Source organism: Ambystoma mexicanum, chromosome 3p (genome assembly GCF_040938575.1).
Source record: "Ambystoma mexicanum isolate Mex_15411 chromosome 3p, UKY_AmexF1_1, whole genome shotgun sequence".
Lineage (NCBI taxonomy): Eukaryota > Metazoa > Chordata > Amphibia > Caudata > Ambystomatidae > Ambystoma > Ambystoma mexicanum.
In genome coordinates this window covers 374,008,602-374,030,705 of record NC_090925.1, presented here as the reverse complement: position 1 = coordinate 374,030,705, position 22,104 = coordinate 374,008,602, and positions in this window count along the sequence as shown.

Below are 22,104 nucleotides of genomic sequence, written 5' to 3'. Positions count from 1 at the left end.
CTGATGAAGCCTGCAGTTCAAACGTGTCAACCACCCTCTCTACCAGTGCCCTAAACCTGCTGTGCGTGTGGGTATAGGGTTGACTTTGCTGAAACTCCAGGACAGGTGAAGTGTCCAGCCCGCTGGCATCGTGAAGCCCACCTGTCGGCATTGATCGAGGTTGTTGCACTGGGACAGCTCTGAGGACACTCAAACCTTGTTTTGCGCGGGACGGCCCCAGCATCGAAGGTTTCAGCGCCTTCTTCAGAGTCGAGCCCGGAGGCTTCCCTGATGCCGATGGCGTCAGCAATGGGGCTTGGAAGGGGTCGGTATAACCGAGCACCGCTGACGCCTCTGAGGTCTGCTGCTTGGGATGGGAGGGAGGGCCTGCAGCGCCATGTTTCTTAAATATGTCAAGCATGGAGACATTTAAATCTTTCCACTCTTGATGAGTGGTTGGCCAAAACCGAAGGGTTACCACCTTCCGTTGATTAATCGGAGTCTCAATGGTGACAGTGGCGTCCCTTTTTCTTTCGGGATGACGACGAGGAAGAGTAGCTCCTAGAATGGGACTGCTTCTTCTTCTTCCGCTGATGTTTCTCCTTATCTTGTTCAGGGGTAGGCCCCTCGGTCTCTGCCTCCGAGGACTGGATGGTTGACCACACTGGTGATTTTGAAGGCGTTTGGCCTTGTGATGCTGGAAATGCATTGGAGGGACAGGGACTCCCTGTCCTTGTCCTGTAGTCCTTTTTCATTTGTGTTCTGTATTGTTTTCTACCCAGGAGTCCATGTGGGACTCCTGGCAGTGCAGCCCTTCCTATTTTTGGTTTGGTGTACAGACCCATGGGATACCCTTATGGCACCCATGGGTGGGGATACAACCATGTGCCCCTAGTGTATGTTTTTGGGCACCTGTGTGTGGCCCACAGAGCAGGGAACGGGCTGGTGGCAGCTCCATGCTGAATTTGACAGGTGCTTTGAGTATCCTCCATTTTGGGGATACCCAGGCCCTGCCATTGGAATCCGTTGATTCCTGATAGGAAACAAGATGTCCCCTGTGGCCTCTTGCTTTCTATTGCCTGTTACCTTGTTTTCCCAAAGACCTGGGAAGCCCTGACTCTGTCCCTTCCCCCTGACTGGCTGTTGGGTGGAAGTTCCATATATGGTATTGTAGTGAAGTCTAGGCCAGACTGGCTGGAGCCTTCCCAGTAACTGTATGTTGTGGGTACACCCTGTGGATGGGACCTGGGTGAGTGGAGGTTGTGACCAATATGCAGTTCTTGTTGTGGATGTCTGGTTTCTAGTATGAAACACAATGACTGAGACAGCCCTGCCCGAAACTGGTATGAATACAGTGTGTAGTGTTGAACGGCTGGGTACTTGTCCCAATACACATTCCTTGTTGTGAGTGTCTGAGAGGGAGGAGAATGGCCTGAATGCACTGTATGCCTGATTGGCTGCCTGACTGCTGAATGCCCTTCTGAGTCATTGGTTGCCTGAGTGTGACCCAGCAGAATGAATGGGAGATCAACAGTATATCTGGGGGCCTCTCACTGCTAGAATTTGTTCAGAAGCTGAAGTTGAAACTGACATCAAAACTGACGCCGTTCAGAAGCTGAAGTCAAAACTGATGCTTGATCTCAAGGCCGAGCCCGAAGAAGAAGGTTGACTGCTGTTACCTTCACCGCAATCTGAAAGCCGCTGTTATGTCGAAAAGGAAAACACTAGCCCTGACTCATAAATGCTTGGCCAATAATGCCCCACCCTACCTCTCATCTCGCCTTACACTCCATACCTCCTCCCAACCTTACAGATGAGCCCAAATTCACAGCCTCACCCTGCCCAGATTTAAACTCCAAAAAGCGGGCAGTGTGAGCTTCCCTGCCCTAGCCTCCAAACTCTGGAACACACTGCCTACCTCCATCAGAACGGAGCCTTCATTCCTAACTTTCAAGAACAACACCAAATCTTGGCTGTTCACACAGAAGCTCCTTCTTTTAAGATATGCTACCGATTTGTAATATATCTCATTTGTGTATATATCTCATATTGTACTTGTATTATAACCTGTACATTTTTATTGTGTGCATACTTTCATATTGTAACCTGTACCTAAGAATATGCGCCCGGTTGCCCAAGGGCCTGGCTGTGCTTTATAAATAAAATAAACTTCAAACGTCGAGCTGATCCGAGAGAGGACCTGGTTAGGCGCCCTCTTGCCGAGCTCCGAGGGACCACCGAGCACCGCTATCCTTCGCCGAAGCTCCCTGGAAGTCAGACCCTCGACAGGCTGCCGACCGGAGACAGGGACCGCCGAGGAGAATGAAGAGAAGGACCGGATATTCCGTCCACCAGGGTTCGCAGGTTTCCTATAACTGCTGGAGGCCCATTGAAGCTGAGTTTCCCAGAAGCGGGGACCGCTTGACGCCGTGCCATCGATGACCAGAGACGCAACGCTCAATTGTTTAAGAAATTCAAATCGAAGGAATCTCTCGACCGCACTGCCGACCAGTTTGTCCCGCCGGAGAAAGTCGAAGCTGCCGACGCGCCGAGGAGAATCTGCCAGTGGGTTTCCCGTCACCCAAAGGCCGTAGAGACGCCAGACGACTCGACGACCTTGCTGGGCCAAAGTTCTTCATAGACTCTTTGCGGCCCTGAACTACCGACATCGAGGTGTTAGGGAGAATTCTCATTCTATGGCTAATTTCCCTCACCTAGTGAGTCCCCCAGCAGCTCTGCTGGATTTCTGGAGTTTATTTCTTCCACTTGGTAAGAGTGTGAGCCTTTTTCCCACTCTTACATGTGTTTTGCCATGTGTATTTTTACTGTTTGTGTGATAGTGGGCTCTCGAGGACACCACTCCATGAACCCCACTTTTCATGTCTGTTACACAGCACCTTCCGTGCAGTAACACAGGGTTGTCTTTGAGACTTCCCCCTGACTCCATTTTCTGGGGCTGACTACTGTCCATTCACTTTACATAGTCATTTAAAACTACAGACCCAGTACACCCCATCTTACATGGAGTACTGGAAAGGGTTAACTCCTATCCCTTTTTGTCTGTGCCTCTCTGAGCTTTGTTTTGCTCTTTTAACATTTATACTTGGCTGGTGGCAGTGGTATCTACCCTAACTTTTCTACCGCGATTATATTATATAAACGTGGTACTGTTCCAGGCCTCGAACATAAACCCGCATGACCAAATGCTCTTTCTTTTGGCTCCGTCAGGTTTATGTTACGCTCACCTGGCTCCCACAGGGGCGTCGATCGGACCCGGACAGCTGCGACCTCCTCCAACGTGAAGCGTAGTGCAGAGATGACAGACTGGACTGGACCGCCTAAACTCGTCTGCTTGACCCGTAGAAATATTCTCCTACAAGTGGAGAAAGGGATTCAGCTATCTGTGGATTTTAGTAATGGCACCCCACTGTTCTCCCCACTAATCACCACCGATATTCACTTTCTGTAAGCTCACCTTATGTTTGTAAATGATGAGCTCTCCATCCTGCGTGGAATGCAGGGGCGCGTAGATACCAATTACTTCACTGGTTTGAGGGCGTTGGAAGAGTTCCGGATGAATATTGACTCAGAGGTTCAAGGCGAGAACCCGTAGTATAAAGTTCAAAGAGTTCAATATTTCCGATGTTCACTCTTGTACATTCCTTTCTTGTGTTGCAGCTGGGTCCAAGGGAAGATTGTCTTGTGGCAGCTGATGGTGTTGAGGTAAGAGTCTGTATTACCCAACACTGTCCGGCAAAAGATGCGTGTGTTTAAATTGCGGGTTTCTCTCTCCTTACAGGTGTGGCGTAAGAAGTTGCGTTGTGTTACAGAATAATGCCTCCAGTTGTTAATCAGGTAAGTCTATGGTGGAGAGGTTGTATTTGTTGGCTCTCTCGGCTCACCTTATGTTTCTTTTGTCCCCTAGATGGTGGAATTCGGCTGAGAAAATGATGGAGGCTGCGCCGGATCGAAAAATTTGTGAGGACTGGTGAGTATGGCGCGGCGCTGCAGCTGGCGATGCGACGCGTGTAGAATAATGTCTTTTTCAAGTTCGAAGACGTGATGGATCCGGAATTCAGGTAAGGATTGAAATAATATCTGTTTTCTAACCTTTCCTTCTTCTTTCTTCTATTGCTAGGAGCTCTGGATTTGAGACGGGCGTGGCTGAAGACTGGATGCTGACTGCAGGCACGGTGAGCGTTACGCTGCTGGATGTAGAATAACACGAAGCATGTGCTGCTGTTTGGGCGTGGTTTAAATAGCCTCCAAAGTAGTTCCAGGTAAGAAGTCCCTAGAACCACACCTGAGTAAAAAATAGTCCCTGTAGAAAAATAGTCCCATCCAGGCCTCACGTTGGCTTGGATTCATTTGCACCATGGTCTGCATGAGGTAAGTAAAGTCTATGAGCCTGGCGCCTATGGCGCCAGGAGTGATTTCTATTATGAGCCTGGCACCTAAGGCGCCAGGACTGAACCGAGAGCCGGGGCTGCTGGGGTTTTATTAAATACCTGGATGCCTGCTCCCGGGGCTGATGGGCTTGATCCGGATGCCCAGGGGTAGGCATCATGACAGTTTATTCGCCATTTCTTTTTGTTAAAATCCTTCTTGTGTTTTACTTTGCGCAGCAAACCATGTTTGCCTTCTTTGTTCACCGTCTTTTGGCGGGCTTCTCTCAAGAAGCCCTCCTTTTGATGCCTGGGTGTCTAGATGGGCTGAATGTGAGGGAGGGGTGTAGTCACCCCCTGTACAGGGTATCCTTGGAAACCCAAGTCGCACTTTGTCATGATTGGCTAAGGTGGTTGTCCAGGTGGTGGGTGATTGACAGCCATGCTGTGTGAATGGGGGATATTCGCATAAAAGGCAGGACTCTTGGGCTGGAAGTCGGAGTCGCCACTGGAACTGCAAGGAACTGAAGAGAAGCGGAGAAGAAGATGGTTGCTGCAACTACCAAGTCCCGGTGGAGCCCTACTGCAGTTCTGAGCTATCTACCCTTCGACGACAAGAGAAGATCCAGTCCGGAGTCTTCTACCCTTGAGCTTGGTGGGATTAACCAGCTCATCTTCCACAGGCAGAGGATCCCCTTCTTGGTCGAAATTGCTGCACACAGCTGTAGTGGTCCGGATAGCCACCTGAAGAGCCTCACCTGTTTTAAAGGAGTGCACCTTTTATTCACTGTTGCTTTTGCTGCTGCTGGCCTCATCCCTGGGTAGTGCAGATCGCTCCAGACGTCCTCCTTCTTGTCCCCACGACTGAAGTCATAGGAACCATGAGTCTGCAGGAACTACCAGGAACAACTGCCGTGGCAACAGCTCTTCTTCACTTGAATAAGGTACTGTTTCCGACCTCGCAGAACTAGAATGAATCCCTTTTTTCCTCACTAAAGGCTTGCCCTTATCTTCCTTCCATCTTATAACTTTTGCTTCCTCTTGTGACAATTTCCAAGTACTCCTGGCAATCTCAAATCGTGAACTGTACTAACCGTGTGATCCTCGACAACAGGAACCCTGTTCCACTTGACACTGGCACAGGCCTATTGACTTTTATTCACTTGTAGGGAAGTGTCCTCTGATTCTATCTGCCTTGACAAAAGTATTGCCTATGATTTTTCTCCCAACTCTCTTGTGTTGATTCATGTGCTAAGTGTGTTTTAACTCCAGTGACATTTCTTTCCGTGGGTACGCGTATCTTTAGTAAGACCGAACTGTCATTGCTGTCAAAAAGTGATCGCATCTGTCCCCCCGGTAACATCTTTGTTTCACAACATCGGTCTGTCAAAACCAAAGGTACTTACCTTGAATTGTGCTGCACAAAGTGAATTGGTTGTGTGTAGTGTATTTTACGCGTGGTTTTAAATGAATAGAAGTGAAGTGTTTTGCAAAAAGATGGTCTAGAAATAAATGTACTTTTACTTTTCAACCAAAAACCTTGAGTCAGTGTTTGCTTGAGTCACAGTAATTGTGGTCTTTTGTGTAATTTCTACTACTGCTCATTTGCTCTTGAGATAAGCCTGGCTGCTCCGCTACTGCTACCACTTTAACAGTGTAGTACAGGCTTGTACCAAAGGTGAACTTGTATTAGCACTTGTAGTCTTAATTGTGTGTAGTGGTCCCTAAGGGCACTGCACCGGATTCTGCCTAACATGAGGTGCCCCGCACGCCTCTTTCTAGCAGGACGTCTTTGACTCGTCGTCGACGGGCACCGCCAGGGCCGAAGCTGTTGCCTCAACGCCACCAAACTTTCCATCGAGGTTCATCAACGCCAAGTTCACTTTCTTCGAGGCCCATCGACGATCCGTGGCTCCTGCTTTAAAAGGAGTCACTCAAGAAGGATCCATCGACGCCTCCTTGAGGAACTCTGCTATTCCAGGTACATTGGGGTGGTATAAACAATTTAGAAGGAAATAAAACTCATTGAACAATATATGGACTGGGCTTGTAGTATATCTTTATTTTACAGATTGCCCAGGTGGGGGGATCTCCACACAGAACTGTGTCAAGGTAACAGGGCCCGTATTCTGCCAATTGTTCCAACCAAATGCTTTCCTCCTGTGTCTATTGTTGGTTACCTTTATTAATTGATTTGTGTAACATTTCACCAGAGTACAGTTGATGCACTTTAATGAAATATGATAATAATTGTGGTACCACTTAGAACTATATATATTTGCCATTGTAGATTAACTGAGCACAAAGTGAGTGATTGTGATGGTGTATATAACCTTGAACCTTAATTATATAAAGACTGTATTTTCACTAATACAGTGTGCGGACATTCCTTTGTGGGTGCTTTGGGACTACACTGTACTTAAGAACCAGCCCGCATCACCTCCTGAGAAGCTAGGCCTTGATTGCTCGTCCATTGCTACCGTAATAGAGAATCTTGGCTGGGGTCCTCTCTGCCTCTCCTCTATCAGTATAGAGAGCAGGAGTACATACACCCCCCTCCAGTCTTTACAGGCCTCACACAAGTTTAGCCGCCAGTTCGCAAACCGATTTCGGGTGCATTTTAGTGCACGACGCACACCCCTCCATGTCTTGACCCGTGCCAAGGCACTAGAGGCACTGTTGATACCGGGCGGCAGCCGACATTTTGGAGTGGCAGTCGGAACACTGCTTGAAACCCGAAACCCGGTAAACGGATATCTCGCGCTCGAGGGAAAAAAAATGAATTCTGACGAAAATACATAAAGTAGAGTCAAAGACTCGATCATGTCGAACGCGCGGAATAAAGAAACAGGTGTGAGGGGTAGTGACGTGGTATATATATATACGGCGCCTGGCATCACGTCCCTAGCTGACGAACAACCACCAAGCATGATGGATCAATGACCAAGTCGAGGTCCACTATGCCCCTTGTTGTAGTTTTTCCGAAGCAGCAGAGCTGGATGAGGATATCTATCAGATGAGGAATGTGTAGGAGAAAGGCAATCCATTGGGTGGTTTTGGTGTAGCTGTAGATCCTGACGGGAAAGAAGAAGGTGTAGATTGGAAAGCTTCCCACCTCCACGTCTGGTTGGTCTCAACATTTTATTTTACCTTTGCCTTGAGGAGTTTGAGCTTTTCACTAAAGGAGATGAACTAACAACGGCATCTGCTCCTGCAGCTCTGTAGCGTGGATTAAGCTGGTTGCTGGCACACTGCTGCTCCTAGGTATTTTGCTGCAGCTTTTGATGGTTACAGTTTTTCAAAGCTACCATCCACCTCAAGCTAAAATGATTTGTGCCATAAAGGGCAGGTCAAGCAATCGCGACTTGACATCTTGTGCAAAGTACAAATTACGTACCTGTCAGTAATTTATTTTCTGACGGATGTGCCCATGGATTCCTCATCTATGATATCTATCTCCCTGGGCAGATGCTCTTCAAAAACCTTTCCACCCCCATGAGGTATGGTGAGGTTCTGCTTTGCCTTGCTTGATGCATCTACATACCCCGCATCGGACATGATGCCAAAGCCATATATATTGATGTGCTGTGACGTTAGTTCCACACTTTTTCTTTAGCACTGTGATGCTGAGGGAAGGAAGAACTGAAAGGCGTGCTAGCTATTCACCAAGTGGGGCAAGAAGAGAGGGTGATGAGGAATCTGTAACATGAACATCCATCAGAAAGAACATTAAAGAGAGGTAAGTAATTTGTTCTTCTAATGGATTCCTTCCTCCCACGGATTCCTCATCTATGATAAGACTCCCAAAGCAGTACGTAGACCTAGAGGAGTGAGGACAGAAGGGACACCACCTACAACAGACAGCTTTGGAGGACCGGTGTACTAAAACAAGCAGCCTGCCTTGAAGCAGTTATGTTTGGAGAACGTGTTTGGAGAATGTGTGCAGTGAGGGCCGCCTATCCGCCTGGCAAATGTCCTGAACAGGGATTCCCCTCTGAGGGCAGAGGTGGCAGCCAGTTCTATGCTTGATTGCGCTCTGAGATACTCAGGCATACCCTTTCCAGCCAGATGGTAGAATTCTGAGATGCAGATGTTGACCCAGCTTGACAGAGTCTTTTTGGTTACAGTCCTGCCAGAACCTGCACCAGCATAACCCACCAAAGAGAAATCATCTTTCCTGACATGCCATGTCCAAGAGACGTAGTAGCTGAGAGCTTGCACCGCAGATGGAATCGCTCCTCTGCCTTTGAAGATTGAGATGGGGGGAAAAAGACAGGAATATGGATCTTTGGAGAGACATGGAAATCTGAGACTACCTTCGGAAGAAAGGACGACCTCACTCTCAACATCACCTTCTCTTTGGAAAATTATCAAATAGGGCAATGCCTCAAGCTTACTCAACACCCTAGCGGAAGTGATGGAAACTAGGATAATCACCTTACGGGTGAGCAACCTTAAAGAACAATACTGCAGGGGCTCAAACGGAGCCCTCATAAGAAATGTCAACACTAAATGTAACTCCCATGCAAGTACAACCAATTGATGTGGGGATACGGGTTGCACAAGTCCCACAAAAATTGCTTAACAGTGGGGAATGTGAAGAATGAGCCCTTCTCATGGGTCTTCTTGAAAATCAAAGTTATGGCAAGATGACCCCTTTACAGTGCCAATATGCAGGCCCGTTTATGCATAAAATCTAGAATAAAGGATGTGGGACAAGTACAAGGGTCTAGATCCCTCACCTGGGACAAGGCTATCTCTTAATAGCACCGACAGGCATAACTGGACTTGGTGGCACCCCTACAAGTGGAGAGGAGTACATCTAGGATGTCATTCGACAAATCCTAAACCTTATATCTCAGCCTCTCAGGAGCCAGGCTGTTGAGGTCCGGATGGAGAAACCACCCTTCCGACTGGGAGCGCAGATCCACCTCCCCTGGAACGTGGCAGGGAGGGCAGATGTACATTTCAAAAACTCCGGGTACCACATCCTCTGGGCCCTGTCCGGGGCGTTCACATTCAACGTGGACCCGAACATGAAAAGCATCCTGAGAGGGGGGGCGTGGCTTGGGCAGCCATGGAATAGGCTGCGAGCCCTGTGTGCTCTGTGATCCCGGTCCAGATCCGTATGTAAACGCACTTTATTTTACTCGATTCTAGCTGCAAAATACATTGAAACGCGTGGGAAGGCATCTGGCAGAGCATGAGCGAGCTGGCGGAACACTCGGGACCGAGGAGCAGCCAGACGGATACATTGTATCTCTGAGAGCGGCCGCGAGTGCAACATCAAAATGGCGGCGACAGCAGAGAACAAAGCGATCCTGGGAGATGCGTCCCCATAATGGAATTGCCGGCTCCGTCGGACAGCTACAGTAACACGCGGCGGAAATAATATATGAAAAGACATTTGCTGTTGCTCCCGGCTGCTAACAGCGTGCCTCCTCCTTTGGACAGTACTGCACCGGAGAAGCACATCGGGTGCGCGTGCCTGATGATCCACAGTAATCACTGGAATCCAGAACGAAGGGGCTGTGCCCGCTGTGCGCGAGGCCTGAGGCGGAAAGCAGCGGCTGACCCTGCACAACAGTGGGCTGCTGCTGCCATATATTCTGATGTCGGCCCGCGGCCGAGAGCTCCTGAGACAGGCGCTACGTGCTGTGCGCACCGGAGCGTGATCCCTGGCAGATCGTCCAACGAAACGGAGCTGCCACCAGCATACTGCATTCACAAGGGACAATCAACAGTAGGCTGGCGGATGCACAAGGACATAGCATAGCGCCGTATGTTGCGTAGAGCGCTGGCAGATCCTCTGCCATACTACAGCCAGACACTACGACCTGAGGAAGTCCTGCACCGAAATAGTGGCATATCACAGCCACATATAAGAGACCCTGCGGACTGAAAGAGGACTGGGGGCAATCTGGGAAGTGGAGCGCCGCAGTACCTCCCGATGAGGCAAGGAGAGAGTAATGGAAATAAATTGACGGCTGATGCATGTGAGCGCGTGACATATTATAGAAAGGACATACCCTAACTTTGCGAAAACATATATGTGACCTGGCAGGCCAATGCAAGGAGGATGAGAAGTAACATTGTGTACTGTGTGATCCTTTGAAACACGGTGATGGCGTATGGATAATTGTACGCAGAAGGAAAATGTGGGAGAAGACAATCCATCCGAAACATATTGTCGCGCGCCACAACATAACGCTGCCTGCTGAAGCTGACACCCCAGCGCCCAGAGGACCTGAGAACGACACAACGTCTCTGAATTGTGGGAACCAGACACGCAGGAGAATTGCGAGATGTCTGTGAAAGGACTGAGAGCCAAGTCTAAACAATCCACAATGGAGGTCTTCGCGAAGAAGCAGCGGACCTCTACGACAGCGGCACAGAGCACGGGTGTGACCTCCGCAGATGTCGCCTGAGAAGGAGATAACCGTCAGGTCCTAGCGGCCATAACGGAATTGAGCACTAAATGGGGCGCAGAAATGGTGGACCTGCGGACAGCCCTGGAGAACAAAATTGATGCTGTGGGAATCGAAGTCACCCTGCTACGACAAGATGTCAGAGCGCTGGCGGAGAGAACGAGTGGCATGGAAAACGCAGTGAAGGTTAACACGGATGTCAGCGCGAACAATGCAAAGGAGGTCCACGTGTTAAAACAGCAGGTCGCCAACCTTGAGAATCGAGTGGAAGAAGCGGAGGGAAGGGCGAGAAGGAACAACATACGGGTGGTTGGCCTGCCCGATGGAGAAGAGGGCCACGACCCCACGGACTATGTGGAGAACATGATCCTCCAGGAGATAGGAGCAGACAAACTCTCACAGGGGTTTACTGTTGAGCGTGCACATCGAGCCCTGGTGAGGAAACCACGACCTGGGTCCCCGCCGAGGCCGATAATCGCAAGGATCCTGAACTACAAAGACAGTGAGAAGATCCTGGAGTATTTTCGTAAGGGCGGAATAATAGAGAGAGCCTCCACCAACATCACAGCGTACCCGGATTACACGATGCTGGTGCAGAGGCAAAGGTATAGTTACGTGGCCGTCAAGAGGAGGCTGCGCATGGCGGGCATCAAATATATGCTCCTAAACCCGGCGAAACTAAAGGTGTTGCACAAGGGCACAGCGCTTTTCTTCGACACCCCGGAGGAGGCGGCGTCATGGCTGGATCTGCAGGGCTGCCCGGAACAGGAAGCTGATCAAGATCGTCTGGAGAAAGACAAGTGAGGAGTCTGTGTTGTGGACATTAAGGGGATAAGCGGGAGGGTGGACTGGTTATGGGAACATGGGAGATTCGATTGACATTTTGTAGCCTTTGGACCTTGGGCTCCGGCTGGACTTGAATATAGGGAATTAACTGCATGCTGGAACTGAATAGCATTAACAATATGCGTAGTAGAACGGGAAATAGGAGCAAAGGGATGGAAGCAACCTACCCCTGAGAATTAGTAGTTAAGTGGCCATTTTGGCGACTTCACCCTACTGAGCCCTGAGTGTAGACTTGCTAGGCAGGGCTAGATGTGGGGGTGCCTGAGATCCAGGGATGGAGCTGGGCAACAGTTGGTGAGGGTGTTGGGTGAGGGTGGGGAGGTGGGTGGGCGGGAGGAGGGAAAGTTTGTTGTGTATATAGTTTTGGGTAGTTTTAGTTTGAATACGAGTCTACATAGAAGAGTCGAACGGTTGAGTCCGTACTGCACTAGTGGGAGGAGGAGAGGGATTCGGTCATGCCATGGGGGATCTTAGAATAATTACTTGGAATGTTAGGGGTCTTAATAGTTATTTAAAGAGAAATAAGGTGATGTTATACCTTCGGAGACAGAAAATTGACATTGCTTTACTGCAAGAAACTCATCTGACGCGAGACAAGTTAGAAATGATCAAGAGGAAATGGAAAGGAACTGTGGTGGGGGTTCCATATTCGGCCTATGCCAGGGGAGTGATCACCTGGGCGGCACCACATGTCCCGTTTCAGCTGTTGCAGACGCGGGTGGAGGCAGATGGGAGATTGGTTGTGGTGAAAGGACTAGTGGAAAATAGGGAAATAAGTGTGGTTAATACAAACGCCCTGAGCCAAAACACTGCAGCTTATTTCAGGACTCTGTGTGGTAATCTGAGCATGTGTGTAGGGGGTGCAGTGATCTGGGGTGGGGACTTTAATTGTGTATTAAATCCTCGGGTAGACAGGTTGGACCGGAGGCAAGATAGGCCGGCCCCGTCGGCCAAGGCGTTACAGTCACTTCTAAATGATTTCGGATTAACGAATGTATGGAGAGAACACCATCCACAGGCGAGGCAATATTCACATTATTCAGCCCTGCAGCAACTACACACGAGGTTGGACTATGTCTTCGCCACTCTAGGGATATTGACCGAAATTACGCGAATTGAATTTAAAGCAAGGGTCCTTTCGGACCACTCGCCCCTGCTCCTTCATTGGCAATGTTGTTCCCCTAGAGCAAGGATACCGACATGGCGCCTCAGAGCAGAGGCGCTCAGAGATCCCATTTTTAGAGAAGACATGAGGGAGGAAATTGTCAGCTATTTTGAGACGAACACGGGCAGTGTAGACTCGGCTGGCACTGTTAGGCAGAAACCTGTACAGTTCCCTTGGGGATCACTGCAAAAGGCTTAAGACTACAGGTGTTAGCAGTAAACCCACTTGGTAGCAGTCTGTACTACACAGATTTAACTGGTAGCTGTGGCTGAGCAGTCTGACTTCTCTCAAGAAGAGTTAGGCAGTATATAGAGTATACACATTAGGTACCAAAATACAGTAGCACAAGCAAACACTGACCAGAGCTTTGGTATAAAAGTATATAATTAATTATTTAAAAACACACTTGTAAAAATACACTAACACTAATATGGCAAGCAAGTTCAAAACACAGTCACTATCAATATATATACATCCCTGATTACTTATTGAACAAGTCTTAGTTAAAACACCACTCATTTGCAGACAGAGGTGAGCGCTTAACCTAAAATGGCACTCCAATAAGTTAGTTAAAAAGGGAGGGAAAAGGCAGAATTAGGAAAGCACACAATATCAACACTTAAAAGAATTACAGCAAGGCAAGAAAGGCAGAGTCTACTGTAGAGCAAGAAAGTTCATAGGCCAGGCCCACTCTTGGAGAGAGCTAGGCGGAATGTGTCCAAGATCACACAGTTGAATTGTACTTAAAAAGTCTTTGCAGATAGTTCAAAAAGGAGTTGGATCAGTTCAGAAAAAGTTAGTTAACAGGTCCCAAGTCACCCCAGGATAGAGAGTCAAGGATTTACGGGACACCTTGAACAGTCTGTTGCAAGGGAGACCAGGCGGGACACAGTACCTGAAATGGTGAGAAAGCTCCAACGGGGGTAGTTGTTCCTGGCAGCGGGTGCAAGTCGGTGCTTCGTCCAGGGGAAGAGAAGATCTCAACGTGGAGGAAAGCTGGAGGTCGTTGCACTGCCAGGGAAGAAACCAGCCGCGGAGTTTCTTGGTTAAAAGGTACTACCCTTTTATTCGCAGTAGTGGTGAAGCGTGGCTATCCAGCCGCCGGGGTGCTTGGCACGGGCGATTCGACCACGAGACGATCCAGGAAGGCTAGAAAGAGGGCGAACTGGTTATCCCCACCAGTTCAAAGGAAGAAGACTCTCCGGGCTGAAGATCTTCTCTGTTGTCGGGAGTGGTGAGGCGGTTCAGCAGGGCTCCACCGGTGGTGTCGTCGTTGCAGGTCGGCTCAGCTTCTCCCTCTTCGGATTCTTTGGTCCTGTGGCGACTTCTGAAGTTCCAGTCCCCAAAGCCCTGCTTTTATGCAGAAAACCCCCATTCATCAGTCCTAGCTGTCACTCAAACATGCTAAGTGGTGAGCCGGGCGGCTCACCACTGGGCCAATCACACAAGAGTGCGACTTGAGTTGCCGAGGCAACTCAGTCCAGGGTGCCTAAACCCCCCTCCCACACATCCTGTAGACCCAGACAGAGTGGCACCACTTTGGAGGGCTTCTGTGCAGTGGAACAAAGGGTTAGAGTTACAAAAGCGAACACAGACGCCATTTTGGCACCGAGTTCTGGCAAAAAATCCCAACCGGTGAATTAATATTAATTTAATAAACCGGCGGTATGTTTGAGGCTATGCTAAAAAGTGGTAGCCTTGAACAATGGGAAAATCCCATAGGAATATATTTGCGGTCGAATATAAAAAGTAGTATCCACTGCCACCAGCCAAAACTCGATCAGGGGGGACTGGACAGTGCCCCCTCGAACAACAGACCCAGGGGCAATCAAATTGCCCCTACCAGTACGTCCACAATATGATGGTTTGTACTGGTTCTGTTCACAATTTAGGACTAATAAAGCCAATGGTGACTTTACATGCCCTGGGAGACAGTAGTCAGTCCCAGGGTATGGAGCCTATGTTTGGGGGTCACTATGACACCCCTGTATTACTGCACGGAGGGTGCTGTGTAAAACACATACCAAAAACACATGAAGCTCTATGGAGTAAAATACCCCATAGCCCATAAAACACATACAAAGTCAAAGGAATCACCTCAAATCATGTGTAAGAGTGGGAGTAAAAGAGTCTCACTCTTAGCAGGAGAAAAAAATAAACCCCAAAAATCCAGCAAAGCTGCTGGGGGACTCACTAGGTTTGGGAAATTAGCCTTAACAGAGAATTCTCCCTAACAGGCACTTTGTGGGAGGCCTTCAAGGTTGTCATTAGAGGAGTGGCCATAGCGAAGTCTAAAGGATTGCAGGGAAGGATCCTAGTGGAATAACAGGAAGCTGAAAGAGAATTGGAAAATGCGCTGAGGGGCGGGAATAATGCCACTCTAGACAGTGGCCTAATATTGAGCCTGCAGCAAAAGTGTGCTGAGCGCTGGGAAAGACTGGGTAACCTTAACTATAAGAAATATATAGAGAGGGAACATGCAGGAGGTGACAAACCAGGTTGGATTTTGGCATGGCTATACAAGAGCGAAACTCCGAGACCCCCGATTAGAGTGATAGAACGGGAGGATGGAGGGGAGGCGGACACCCAGGAAGGAGTAAATCAGGAATTTGCAAAATATTATGGGTTGTTGTATGGGGATGACGGAGTAAAACCCCGGAAGCTGATGGACTACCGAGCGAGTTCTATAAAGCATTCAAGGAAGAGGTACTCCCCCCGCTGTTAGACATGCTAAACGAGGCGCATGAGCGAGGCAGACTGCTAGAGTCATTGAGAGAAGCGATCATAATACTGCTCCTCAAACCTAATAAGCCTGGACACAGCTGCAGTTCTTATAGACCTTTGTCAATGTTGAATCAAGATAGTAAAATCCTGACTGCTATCCTGGCTAATAGACTGCATAAAGTTATAGATAAATTGATACACCCAGATCAGATGGGCTATGTCCCAAATAGGAACATATCTCATAATCTTAGAAGGCTCCACAGAGTCATTGAATACGGGAACATGAGCGAAGATGACCTGGCGGTGGTGTCACCGGATGCAATAAAGGCCTTTGACTCGGTCAAATGGCCGTGGCTGATGGCGACACTTGCTGGTTACGGGATGGGTCCAGGATACCTACGATGGGCCAAATTGTTATACAGCGAACCGCTTGCTAGGGTTAAGAAAGGGACAGTGGTCTCAGAGAAGTGGAAACTCAGCAGAGGTACCAGACAGGGCTGCCCATGGTCTCCCATGCTCTATATATTGGCTCTTGAACCCCTGGCTATTTATTTGAGGCAACAGTATGACACAATAGGCATCCTTGTGGGGGATGAGCGACACCTGATATCATTGTATGCTGATGATATACTACTTTATCTGCGGTATCCAGAAGAGAACCATCAACATATACTGGGGGTGATCGGAAGATATGCAGAAATGTCTGGTATAGCGGTGAACCCCCAGAAGTCAAGCATGTTCCCACTGGGTAGGTATAGAGGGATTCCCCTGGATCACCTCGCAGTGCTACTGGTACCATGGGCTGCCAGCACATTCCGCTATTTAGGAATAGATGTCTACCACTTTGTAGAGGAAGAACACAAGCGCAATACAGAAGTAGCGGTCACGAAAATCGAAAACTGCATGCGGTTCTGGGTTAAGCTCCCCCTGGCAATGATGGGACGTAGCGCTATGTTAAAGATGGTGGTTCTGCCTAGTCTTCTCCACTACTTCCGGAATATCCCTTAATGGATACCTAAGAAGTTTTTCAGCAGACTGGCCAGTATGTGTCGGGACTTCATATGGCAGAGTACACGAAAGCGAGTAGCACTGTGGAAGCTGCAGAACCCCTGCGAAAAAGGGGGTATAAAATTGCCTAATTGTGAAGCCTATTATGTAGCGAGCCAGCTGCAATACGTGGCTAAATGGCTTTCGGAGGAGGCGACCACTGAAACCAGGCTGTTCCAATGGGACTGTGCCCCATTCTACTTGAGAGAGATAATGTGGTTGCCCCGGGCTGTATTAGAAGGGCGCCCCAAGATGTTGGTGCTAGGCTGGAAGATGTGGCGCAGGGCGTGCCAACTGATGGGGAACCCATGCCCGTGCTCCCCTCAGACACCGTTGGTTGCACTGGTGGGTGGAGATGTACAATTTAGGGCGACAATTAGAAACCATTGGGAGCCGGTTGGGATAGTGACATTGGGAGATATCTGGCAGGATGGGACCATAACAGATTTTGAGGAGTTGGGGGTAAAAACAGGGTTGCGCGCCGGCCAGTATATCACGTACCATAGACTGGTGCGGGAGCTTAAGGGAACGTGGTCTGAACTGGTGCTTGAGGAGGAACCAGATATTACTATGGATACAATTTATGATATAGCAGAAGGGGGACACGAGATATCTAGGATACACAAGTTGGTGATGTCTAGAGTGGGAAAGGAGTTAGTGCAACTAAGACTGGACTGGAAGGAAGAAGTGGGTATCTCGATGCAGGACGGGATGTGGGAACAAGTTCAGGGGTATCACAAGAAAGTGTCAAGAAATGCTAGGCTACAACAGATGCAACTGTACATTACGCATGGAGCGTACCTGACACCCCAAAAGATGGCCAAGTTTAAGAATATGGGACGGCAGGCATGCCCCAAGTGCGATGAAGAGAATGCAGACATGGTACATATGTTCTGGTCATGCCCGGTCATTGAAGGCTTTTGGGGAGAAGTTGCGCGTGCTTTAGAAGTAAAAGGTATTGGGCTTGAGGTGGATTCTGTGTGGGCCTGCTTGTTAGGGGGGTTCCCTAGGCCACGAAACCTTAGGCATATTAGCCAATTGAAAGATTTAGCATATGCGCTTGCCAAACAAAGAATTGCTATGTGGTGGAAGACATGCCACAAACCGCGATTGGAGTCATGGTGGATGGACCTGCAAAAGTGGGCGGAGGCTGAAACCATGGTATGGCAAGAAGCTAGCAGTAGTGGGGAAGAAGGAGAAACTGAGACCCTGATGGCCTGGAGACTGCTTATAGCAGAACTATTTGCGACAACCCAGGACCCTTCGGATATAACAGATAGCGAAAACTCACCATAAAATGGAGGAAAGGAACGTCAGCAGTAGTAGGCTCGGAATGGGGGGAGGGTAAAGGAAAGCAGTGAACATGTTTGATCAATGTATATATGAAAAGTTGTTGTATCCACTGCAGTTTTGGTTTGTAATGTTTGTTAAAATGTAATAAAAAACATAAATAAAAAATAAAAGCATCCTGAGAACCAGCAGGGAACCAGCAGGATGACAGGGATCGATGGGAAGACATAGAGTAGGTCGAACATACATTCGACAAGTAGTGCATCCCCCAGAGCTCCATATCGACGACATTCTTTGGAGCAGAAAAACGTGCACATCCTGTTCACAGTGGAAGTGAAGAGGTCCACTGGAGTAGTACCCACTGTGAGGAAATCTCTTCCAGAACTTCCTGGCAGACCTCTAACTAATGGGAAGCCGAATTCTATCCGCTCGAGGCATCCGCAATGAAGTTCTATGTCACAGTGAGATGAGTTGCCATCAGAAAAACGTTGTTCTCTGGAGCACAAAAGCATAGTCTCTGCACAGAGGCAAGGGTCCCACACCAACTCTCTTGTTGCGGTAGTGCATGGCTACTGTGTTGTCGGTCAGGACCAACACAGCCTTGCCCTGCACTGAAAGAAAGTAGGCGACCAAGACCAACATGATCTCCCGTCACTCCAGAAAGTTATTGTGTTCTTGGGGCTCCGATCGAGGCCATAGCCCACTTACGTCAGGTCTTGCAGATGAGCAACTCATCCATTCAAGAGTTCATCTGTGACTATAGTCAGTTAGGGCCAATGTTCCCGAAGCAACACTCTTTGCAAAAGGTTGCCTCGCAGCGATCTCCAACCTAGGTCTTGTGATACTCTGACAGACACTGTCTTCAAGATGAGACCACCGACAACTGAGAAGTCACTGAAAGAATCTTGTGCGCAGCTGGGCCTCCGGCACAATACGAATGCAGGAGGCCTGAGACGCAGCAAGCACAGGAAGGTGAGGTCGGAACTATCTCCTGTGATTGAAGGACCTAAACCATCTTAGAGATGTTTACCACTCGGTCCTCAGGTGTCAAGGCCCTGCCCACACACGTGTCCAAAACCACACCAATAGGACAGAGGGACTGGGACGGCGAAACCTAACACTTCTTAAAATTCATGGAGAAACCCACTCTGTGCAAAGGACTTACGTGCAGAAAAGATGTGCCGATGCCTGGTCTAGGGAGCGAGCTTAGATGCACCAGTCATCCAAGACATGAATGCCTTCTCTGCTCAGCTGAGCTGCTACCTCTGCCAGCGGCTTGGTAAAGACTCTGGCTGCTGAAGATAGACCAAAAGGCAGGACCTGGAACTGCTAGAGACAATGGCTAATTACAATTCTCAGGTACTGGCTGTGCTTTAGTTGAATTGGAACATCGAAGTAGGCATTTGTGAGATCCAGTGAAACAAGCCAATCGGGCAGGGCCAGGGCTTGAAGTAATCATTTTGAATGTGTCCTTGCGCAGGGATAAGTTCAAGAGTCGCAGATCCAGTATGGGACGTAAGCTCCCATCTTTCTCCGGCACATAGCCTGAGTACCAGCCCCTGTCTCGTTCCGAGCAGGGCACCAACTCTACAGAGCATTCGCCAGAAGCTGACAGGCCTCTTGCAAAAGGAAAGGGTCCAGAGGTAAGCATTGGCCGGAGAGGGGATGGTCTTGAGGGCATGGAGCAAAAGGGGGGCACCGGTGAACAACCTTTAGTGCTCCGGTAACAGATGTGGTGAAACACCATTTAGCACCGAACAGTGAAATTCCCCCATCCAGACCTGTGGCTGCTGAGTGCATGGTTGAGTCTGACATGTCTCCTCTTGGAGACTCTTGCCCCCTCCCCCCGACTGGGTGGCATTGCATTTGGGAGGTTGTCCCCTGATCCTGTGGGCGGAGAAAGGGAAGGCTCAACATCCCCTGCCTCTACCCATGGGGGCAGCAATCTGCTATTGCTGGACCGCCAGATCGAGGGATTTGGTGGTTGCCCTCGAGCACTGGAACATCTGGAAGCCCCAAAGAAGTTGCTGCTATTAAACAGCATGTCCAGGAGATTTATCTGAACATTAAGGGTGAAAGCGGAGGTCCTCATCCAGGTGTACCTCCGAAAAACTGTTCCAATCATCATAACATGCACTACACAGTCAGCCATGTCAACTAGACTTCAAGATTTGGTGTGATGCCTCCCTGCCATCACTCACCAGTGCCTTAATGTACTGTTTCATCTCACTCATTGTGGACCAGAGGCCACAAGAGAACGTACTCAGGGCTTTTATGGCCCCTAAGCCCAGATTGCCTGAGCCAAAAACCTTTCTTCCCCAAGCTCTCTGTCATGCGGCAAGGAGGTGAAGGAGGATACATTCAGGCTTGCTGTGGCAGTCTGAAGCACCAGGCCCTCAGGAGAGGTGTATGAAAAGAGAAAAGCCAAGTCAGAGGGTGCCGGCCTATACTTTTTCAACAGATCCCAGCTTACTGTTGGGAACATAAAGGCTTAGTCCACAACTCAGATATCTGGGTCTCTATTGCCGGATTAAATGGCTGTAGGGTATCTCTTTGTGGACCATCGTCAAGAATGTCTACTTATTCAAATTGGACTTTTGGATTGCAAGGGGCTGACACCCATTAGGTCTCCACCACTTTTTTCATCAGGGGTTGGAAATAAGCCTGAGGCTTTCATGAAGTCCGTGCAGGTAACATGTCCAGCTACAGGGATGTGTCCAGCCCACTTGCCTCCAGCAAATCAGAGACAAGGTCCATCAAAGTAACCTCTTCTCTATAAAGTTCCTCTGAGAAATCCCTGACTTCCCTAGGGAATGAGGATTCAAGCCCAAAAGGGATGGTATCATGCTCCTCATTAAAGATTTCATCTACCCTTGACATGAATGCTCCAGTAAAGAAGCAGAGCATATTCAGGAGGTGCCACTGCGCTGTCAGCATCGGTCGAAGTCAATGGCATTGTGGAAGATGGAGCTGGCACCGGGAGATCAATGTCAACAGATGGAGCGCTTCGGCGTAACGACAGGTCTTCACCCATAGGAGCCGCGGTCAAACCCGTACGGCTATGATACTTGGCAGGGTCTCTGCCAGCTTTTCCGAACACAGTTGACCCAGATGGCGGTGCCTGCGCAGAGGCCCAAGCCATTGGCACAGACGCCTTAGCAAAAATGTCCAACATTTGGAGCTAAAAAGTCTTCAATTTCTTCAGCGTGGAGGATTGGGATGAGAAGGAGAAATTACCTTTCTTTAATGTTCTTTCTATGGATTCTTCTCCCGCAGATTCCTCATCTGATAGATATTCCCTTCAGCTCGGCTGCTTCAGAACATTTTCGATAGAGGGCGTAGTGGACCTCGACCCAGTCATCGACTATCGATCCGTCTTGCTCGGTGTCTGGTCCTCGGCTCCGGACGTGACGTCAGGCTTTGTAGAAGTACCACGTTACTATGCCCCAACCTCAGTTCCCCCTTTTTTCCAGAGCACCACACACTGCATAGGAAAACAGAGAGTACAAACGGGCTAATGAGCCCTTTAAAAGAAAGTAATATAGACCTCCGAAGGATGAACAATTGAAAAAGAACACTAAGGTAGTGTTAGAAAAATTGTTGTTTTAGGACTGTGGCAGGAAGACAGAAAATGGACAGAGAGGACCATCACTAAGTCAACGTGAAATAGAAAGATGCGCACCAACCACTCACTTTCTGAGCGGGGATGAATGGAAGGGGAGATGAGGAATCTGCGGGAGAAGAATCCATAGAAAGAACATTATGGTAAGGTAATTTCTCCTTCAATGGCTTGCTTTTCTCTTGCAGATTCGTCATCTGATAGACTTCTAAAGCAGTAACGAATGGAGGCGGGCAGAAAGTTATATCAAAAGGTTTTGCAGCACTGCCCTGCCAAAACACACATCCCCGGGTACGCACGCTTAGAAACCTCTGGGTATTAAACGCGTATCATATTAGAAGTACGAGCCACATCAGGCTATAGTGTTTTGCAAAGGTGTGCAAAGGTGACCATATCGCAGTGCGACAAATCTCCCGGACCCCCTCTGCAATGCAGTGAATGCGGCGAGCCCCCTTGTGGAATGGGCCGTGAGGCCTGCTGGTAATTCTTTCCCAGTGGCCTGGTAACACTCATCTATGCAGAGAATTATCCAACGGGATAAAGTCTGCTTCTTTATGGGCAGGCCCTTATGGGCTAATGAAAAAGCCATGAAGAGCTAGACAGCTCTCCTAAAATCAGCTG